Here is a 9060-nt window from a genome sequence, read left to right as displayed (position 1 = left end):
AGATAAATTGAGAATATATCATCTCATCTCAAAACTTTTCATAATTTTCTTCTCAAACATCACTCAAATATAAAATACTTTTTAATTTTCAATTTTCAATTTTTTTTATCTAATCATAACTACTTTTACAAACTTCCAAACAAAATACAAAAAATAATACAACTGTTTTTCAATTTTGGAAACAAAAATAATATACAAACAATGTTTTAACTTTATAATATTTTTATTCAATTTTTTTTCTCTCTTTCCCCAAAAATCTAATAAAAGTCTTAACTCAAATCATTTTATTACTAGTCACAAATCATTTCACTATTATTAACAAAATTCTCATATCATCTCATTAGTCAAACATGTCCTTCAACTCAAAGTCAATATTCAATTGCTAGTATGCTACTTTATTTGAAGAATAATAATATAGTTACAATTTTTTTATAACTCATTTTAACAATCATGTAATCGCGCGCCACTTCATTAAAAATAATTTTACTTTTACATAATTAATTTCCATTTGAAATAGAATTGTAAATCTATTACTATATATAAAAATAGAGTCATATAATTTTGACGTGACATTCTACTCATAAAAGTATGCATTCTACCTATTAAATTTGAAGTGTTATATTTATGAAACGGTAAACCTTTTAAAAGCAATATATCATTATGAACCATTGTAATTTTTAAGTTTCATTTCTTTTCTTATATATAAATATATAAATCGATTCAAGACTCCACTCAAAAGTACTAATTCAACATTTATATCGTTTTGTATTTTAAGCGGAGTCATATGACTCCGATGTAGCATTCTACCCAAAAAAAATATGCATTCTACTTATTAAACTTGAAGTGTTGTGTTTATATATTACTATATATAAAAGCGGAGTCATATAATTTAGACATGGTATTCTACCCATAAGAGTAGGCATTCTACCTATTAAATTGAAGTGTTATGTTTATGAAGCGGTCAATCTTTTAAAACAATGTTTCATTATGAGTCATTGTAACTTTTAAGTTTCATTTCCTTTCTTACATATAAAGATATAAACCGATTCAAAACTCTACCCAAAAGTACTAATTCAACATTTATATTGTTTTATATTTTAAGTGGAGTTATATGACTCCGATATGGCCTTCTACCCATTAAACTTTAAGTGTTATATTTATAGAGCAGTAATCATTTTAAAAGTAATGTTTCATTATGAACTATTGTAACTTTTAATTTAATTTCATTTCTTATATATAAAGATATAAATCGATTCAAATCTCCACTTAAAGGTATTATTTCAACATTTATATTGTTTCGTCAAATAAATCATCCTATAAACCGTGTCGAATTTCTCTACTATAAAACCTGGTCTCTCTCTCACTCATACACAACAATCGGCGTATTACGCGGGTTATAAGCTCGTAGTCATAAAAGAATTTCATAAAAGTAAATTTATAAACTAACGTGACTGCATGTGATGCGTTAAATCTATTTTATAATAAAAATAATTTTATAATCTGACATATCACATCAATCTATATAAATTTTAGAAGGACTCGAGTTTCCCTTGATAAGAAGTGGGCCCAACATACAGGCTCAACTTAGAGAGTGGTGAGGATCAGGTTGTTGAAATCTTAATGACCTACATGACTCCCTCTCGTAATCACCAAAGGAGTTAGAATGGATAATTGATCCATGAAGTTGGGGTGAATTCAACTTTCTCATGACGAACATCAAATCAAGAGAAAATGGAGATAAGACCCAACGTGATGATCATCAATAATGTTAATGTAAAAAAATGAGTATGTTAGCATATTCTTGTGAAAATTACCTTTATAAAATTGTGTTGTAACAAGTGTTGAAATGTGTCAAAGTGAAAAGGGGGTCAAGTGAGCTCAACACGGCTCGAGCAGAACACATATAGGAAGTTCGCTCGGCATGCGCTCGACTTGCACTCGAGAAACTCAAACAGAGAGTTTGCTTGACATGAGCTCAATACACCACTCGAGTGAAGCTCATACAGAGAGTTCGCTTGACACAGCGCTCGAGCTAAAGACAAACAGAGAGTTCACTTGATAGACGCTCAACACACGGCTCGAGCAGAACTCATCCAGAGAGTTCACTAGACATGCGCTTGACATAACGCTCGAGCGAAGTTCATCTAGAGAGTCCACTCGACACGTCGCTCGAGCCAATGTTCAGAAAACCTAATTTTTCTTAGGGTTTGAGTGCCTCACTTCTTAGGAGGTATAAATAAAACATTTTGTTCTACCCTTCGGCAGAGGTTAGAGAGCCAAAACAAAGCCTCATTCCAAGAGCATTTGAGAGAGACTATTCTCCACATTCAAAGTTGAATATCTCTTGAAAAATATACCTCCACCATATCACACTCAATAAAACACAGTTGAGTCCACCGATGTGGACGTGGTTATTGGCCTTAAGGTTTCCGGAGTTGCTGTTGCTGCAGAGATCGAGAGGTTCTCATGAGACACTATAGAAAAGTCGGAGTTCCGGCACACTACATAAGTGTAGAGATTGAGTGGATCACTTGTGGTGTTGCAGGCCAAGTTCAAGAACTACAAAGGTTTTATGAGTGTCTCTAAATTGGTTGTAACAAATTAAAGTTTCTATAATGGATTTGAGGTGTTGACTTACTCTCGGAGTGGTTTTAGATTTTGAAGACGTTCTTCAAATGAGTTTCCACTTTGTGACCAAATCTCTGTATTGATCATTTGTGTGATTTGTTTCTTTGATTATTTGTTTGTTTAGCAATATTTTTTAATAGATCATAATTCACAGCCCTCTAGATGTTGTATTGGGGTAGAACTATAGTTTTTTCACTTAATATCTACCATTAACTACCTACGTCTATATATATAGTAAGCCGACATCATGTGTAGGTAATATAATCCTTCTTGATCACTATTTTGGTGGTATCACATTCCACATAGCACTGACTTAGACATCAGATCAAGTGCATCAAGCATACCAAGCTACCATCTTTGCTAGTTGTAGGTAGCAGGTTCTAGTTGGCAGTGGAATACGACCTTAACAAGTTTGTAAGTTTACTTTTATAAAACTCCTTTGTCATTAAAGCATGCATTTTTACAATCAATTTAGTTTTGAAAACAAACTCTTGCATGTGGGACACCTTTTGATTAATGTAAAAGCTCTTGGGATGCACGTTAACGTGTATAGCAAGTGAGAGAAGGAGAGAAGATTATCACCTAGTGGCCTTCTTCATGAAGGGTCCTATAATTATAGTATTTTTGTAATGAGAATTAGTACGTACACTCCCAGAAATTTCTTTCTATAAAAAACTTGAGGGTGTTGTTTGCAAAATTGTAAATGCACATGGAAGGAAATTATAACGATGATTATGGTAATAATAATAGTAACAATAATAAGAACAGAAGCAACAATAATAATAGATTAATAATAATGCTACTTCATAATATATTTTTGTACTTTATACAAACTTTAAGCTGAAATATTGCTTTTAGAATCTTATGTGAAAATGTGAATTGATATAATGATAGTAATTAGCAAGTAGTAATTAAGTACATAAGAAAAAAATACTGTTCCCTTGAAAAATTAATAAAAAAAGTTATTATAAAATAACATTTTTGAAACATAGGGAAAAACAATTTGGATTAACTCAAGTCTAGTTTTTGTTACAACTAGATTCGTTGGATAAGGAACATGTTCCTTATATTTTATAATTATGGGATATATATATATATATATATATATGTTTTACCTCCAACGAATTCAATTCCAACAACTGAAGTCAAATCTTGTATGACGTTGATCTTGTAATTTTATCTAAATCAAAGAAATAAATACATAAAACGAAATGGGACACACCCATCCCCACGGTTTATATAAAGGAAAGCTAGTGCATATATGCGTGATCAGTTGGTTTGGTTTCATGAGTTGGCAAGAAATAATGCATATCCCAATTAGGATACTTCACACCACACAATCACACATGCCACGTATAAAGGGACTTGGCCGGACCACCTTCATGTAATCATTTCTAGTGTCTTTTTCTTTCTCTTGGCTCCTTTGCAGCGACCCACACATACATTTTCATCGTGCATTTACCATGTGCTCTTGTTCTTCTTTATTCATTTCATCATTTTTTTTCCCTTGCCCTTTGGATATGGTATGGGCCTGAGGTCATATGGTGGCCTGGCCCAGCTTATGGTCTACGATTGGTAGCCTAGGGTTGGTCCCATAACCATGAGCATTCGCGACTTGTTTGCTAGCCAATTTTTTTTTTCTCTATTTGAGCTTTTTTATTTTTCAAGACACCGACACGTAGGGTCATGGAGCTTGACTGGTTTTGTGAGCTAGAAGAGATGTAGACAGATTGTTCGCTTAAAATGTGCTCGACTGTTGGCTCAAGTGAATTTTGGACAGAAAGTTCGCTCGAGACTTATTCGATAGTCTACCAAAACCAATGTTGGATTGGCTATTCGCTCGTAGGGCGCTCGAAACCCGCTCGAGTGAAGAACCCTTTTTTTCTAGATTAGGCTTTGTAGCGTCGCGTTTCTGTATATGTTATGTTTTATGTTCATAATGTATCAAATTGAGAGAATAGTGAGAGGCAAACGATGTAAAGCACAGTTGAGAGAGAAAAAATCCTAGAGAGAGTTGAGATTTATGTGAGTAGAGTGAAGCTCTTATGACTCACTATGTGTGATTGTAATCTCCCATTGAATAAAATTATGTGCAACTTGTCGACGTAGGCAACTTGCCAAATCACGTTAAATACTATGTGTTGTGTGTGTGCACTTGATTCTTGTGTTTTCACATTTATTTCACTGTTTGTCTCATTGTCATTGTGTGTGGCTGTGATATTTTTCACAACATGACATTTCGGCTATATTTGGGAAGTGAGATAAATTGAGAATATATCATCTCATCTCAAAACTTTTCATAATTTTCTTCTCAAACATCACTCAAATATAAAATACTTTTTAATTTTCAATTTTCAATTTTTTTTATCTAATCATAACTACTTTTACAAACTTCCAAACAAAATACAAAAAATAATACAACTGTTTTCAATTTTGGAAACAAAAATAATATACAAACAATGTTTTAACTTTATAATATTTTTATTCAATTTTTTTTTCTCTCTTTCCCCAAAAATCTAATAAAAGTCTTAACTCAAATCATTTTATTACTGGTCACAAATCATTTCACTATTATTAACAAAATTCTCATATCATCTCATTAGTCAAACATGTCCTTCAACTCAAAGTCAATATTCAATTGCTAGTATGCTACTTTATTTGAAGAATAATAATATAGTTACAATTTTTTTATAACTCATTTTAACAATCATGTAATCGCGCGCCACTTCATTAAAAATAATTTTACTTTTACATAATTAATTTCCATTTGAAATAGAATTGTAAATCTATTACTATATATAAAAATAGAGTCATATAATTTTGACGTGACATTCTACTCATAAAAGTATGCATTCTACCTATTAAATTTGAAGTGTTATATTTATGAAGCGGTAAACCTTTTAAAAGCAATATATCATTATGAACCATTGTAATTTTTAAGTTTCATTTCTTTTCTTATATATAAAGATATAAATCGATTCAAGACTCCACTCAAAAGTACTAATTCAACATTTATATCGTTTTGTATTTTAAGCGGAGTCATATGACTCCGATGTAGCATTCTACCCAAAAAAAGTATGCATTCTACTCATTAAACTTGAAGTGTTGTGTTTATATATTACTATATATAAAAGCGGAGTCATATAATTTAGACATGGTATTCTACCCATAAGAGTAGGCATTCTACCTATTAAATTGAAGTGTTATGTTTATGAAGCGGTAAATCTTTTAAAACAATGTTTCATTATGAGTCATTGTAACTTTTAAGTTTCATTTCCTTTCTTACATATAAAGATATAAACCGATTCAAAACTCTACCCAAAAGTACTAATTCAACATTTATATTGTTTTATATTTTAAGTGGAGTTATATGACTCCGATATGGCATTCTACCCATTAAACTTTAAGTGTTATATTTATAGAGCAGTAATCATTTTAAAAGTAATGTTTCATTATGAACTATTGTAACTTTTAATTTAATTTCATTTCTTATATATAAAGATATAAATCGATTCAAATCTCCACTTAAAGGCATTATTTCAACATTTATATTGTTTCGTCAAATAAATCATCCTATAAACCGTGTCGAATTTTTCTACTATAAAACCTGGTCTCTCTCTCACTCATACACAACAATCGGCATATTACGCAGGTTATAAGCTCGTAGTTATAAAAGAAATTGCAAGTTTATCTTTTTTCTTATTTAAATATTCTTTTATTATTCATTCTTTTTAACAATCATTTTTTTTTTTTTTAGCATTTTGTTCTAACCATCCTATTTTCAGTAGTTCAATATTATGGCTAGCTATAACAAGGAAGCTAGAAAAGCTTTTACAAAATTTTCAGCAATAAAATATACTCTTCGAAGGAGAATTGGAGAAAAATAACAAACTTCCCAAGCATGTCTTAACATATATACCACAAACTTTTAACATGTTTTTGACACTAATGTTAGGATCATATCTGAACATATCATTGTTGAAAGTCCTACATAAAATAAATTAAATATTAACCAACTAGTTTTGATTAAGAAATTCTTATGATATAACTTTTTATTAAATAAATTAACTTATAAAATAGAAAAGTAATACATAAGACAAATGCAATAAATTAAACCATTTCATATATATATATATATGAGCTATATATAGATGAAAATATAAATAACACAACTGCATTATAAGTAAGATTATATTTCTTACAAATTTATAAATCACATAGTAAAAAAAAAACCATAATTTAATTCGGAAAAAAATGAAATGTGAAGGAAATAAGAATAGTAAATTACAAAGAAAAGAAAGCAAAAAATATATGCAACAATGATAGTTATATATATGCTAAAGAAGTTTGATATAAGCTTACAAAATATAGTTTGATTTAACTTTTAAAGAGGAACTGAAGTTTAGAAAACGATATCATATTATCATTTAATCATGATCAGCATGTTTCTTTTTCTTTCACAGGATTAATTGATAAAATATTAAAAATTTTATGGCATTGTGGTTCATTTGGTCTAAGTTTGATTAGCCATTCTTTTCGTGAGATTTCTTTGGCCATGCTTTCCAAAAAGGTAGATGGTCCTATAAAAAATTAAAAGACCTATTATAAACACTTATGTTTTGATTTATAATTCTATTATTTGAATTGAAAGAATTAAAAAAATTAAAAAAATACAATATTATATTACCTTGCCAATATGATTTATAAAATAAATTACGGAATAACCCAACGTTTTTTCTACAATTTCATCTAATACTACTGCAGTTAGCTGCCTTGTACCATCATCAACTTCAACATACACTTGACAACTATTAAAAACATGGTTAAAAAATTGGAACAATTATAATTACATGGCAAGTTTGATAAAAGATTGCATTTCTTTTGATTTTCACTTCTATGTTTTGCAAGGCTTTTTTCATTAAAGAAAAAAGGTAGCTACAGTTTTAATACATTTTACATTTTCCAAGAATAATAAATACTTATCATAACAACAAATCAAAAACACGGAAAACATTCCTCCCTTTTAAAAGAAAAAAAAAACAAATAAGAAAATTCTGAGTAAAATAATTACAATTTGTTTTAATCTTATTTTATAAAATATTTTTTTAATTTATATGTTTTATTTTTAAAAAAAGGAAGAATGTTTTGTAAATTTACCAATACAACAAATATGTAATTTTCTTAAGAATAATGTAGTAACATTTTAAAACTGTAAAACCTTTAACTTTTTATGAAAAAAATTTTTGCCTATACAATCAGATAAAATTAAAAATAACAAGAATCATTTGGACTAATAAATTTTGCAATTTAAGTAAAAACATATTTTAATTTACTAAATTCACCCTTGAATAGAGGTAATTTTCAAATCTAAGCACGTTTGGAAAAATATCTATTTTGGACAATAATTTTGTACATCAAAAGTTAATTTTAACAATATTTTAGAAACTAAATTCTAATTTTGAAGTTCTTGACGTTCTACTGTACATTGTTTATTTTGAGACTGAACACGTTTGGAAATTTTTTGTTGTAGTTTTTTATTCTAATTTATTCTCACTATGTTATTTTCAGAGTTATGTTATTTCCTTCATACATATTTGATTTTTGTCATAAAGTAAACAACAATTTGTGCAACACTGCATTATAATAGGTGTTGGTTTCAAATGGAAAAACAACACCAAATAAAAAAAATTCATGTAAAAATAATACCAAATAAAAAAGTAACAATCAACTAAAAAAAGTAAAACACATAACAGTTATATTCAGTTGATAAAAAAGTAAAAAAAAAAATTAGAGAAGTCAAAACACAGTGGATAAAAAAGTAAACAAAATTGAAAGGAAAAAAAAAACTAAAAATATATTTAGAAACCTCAAAATCATACAACAAAAAAAGTTATACTTTTCACGATGTGCAAATCACAGAACCTAACACTACACGGGAAAAAATTAATTATAAAAAAAGAAAAAACAGAAAATGCTCCATAAATGAAACAACCAAAAAGAAGCTTTACAATAAAATGAAAGGAATAAACCGACACTACACCATAAAAACAAAAATAAAACACTGCATTATACCTGAAAAGTTAGATTCACACAACTAAAACTCTATAGAACGGATCTGAAAAAAAATACATCATTATAAGAAAGAAAAAAACAGAAAAGTTAAAACACACTTGATAAAAAAAGTAATCAAAATTGGAAGCAAAAAAAAAACCAAACAGCTAAAAATATATTCACAAACTGCAAAATCATACAACAAAAAAAAAAAACATCATACTTTTCACTCTTGTGCAAATCACATAAACCAACACTACAGATGAAAAAAAAGCCATAACCGAAAAGATGTACTAAACCCAAAACATAAAAAAATTAAAAAAAAACCGAGAGCATACAAACCCAGAACACACGAACAAATGTTTAAGTGCACGAGAGAAA

This window comes from Juglans regia, chromosome 12 (genome assembly GCF_001411555.2).
Source record: "Juglans regia cultivar Chandler chromosome 12, Walnut 2.0, whole genome shotgun sequence".
Taxonomy (NCBI): domain Eukaryota; kingdom Viridiplantae; phylum Streptophyta; class Magnoliopsida; order Fagales; family Juglandaceae; genus Juglans; species Juglans regia.
This window is presented reverse-complemented; position numbering follows the sequence as displayed.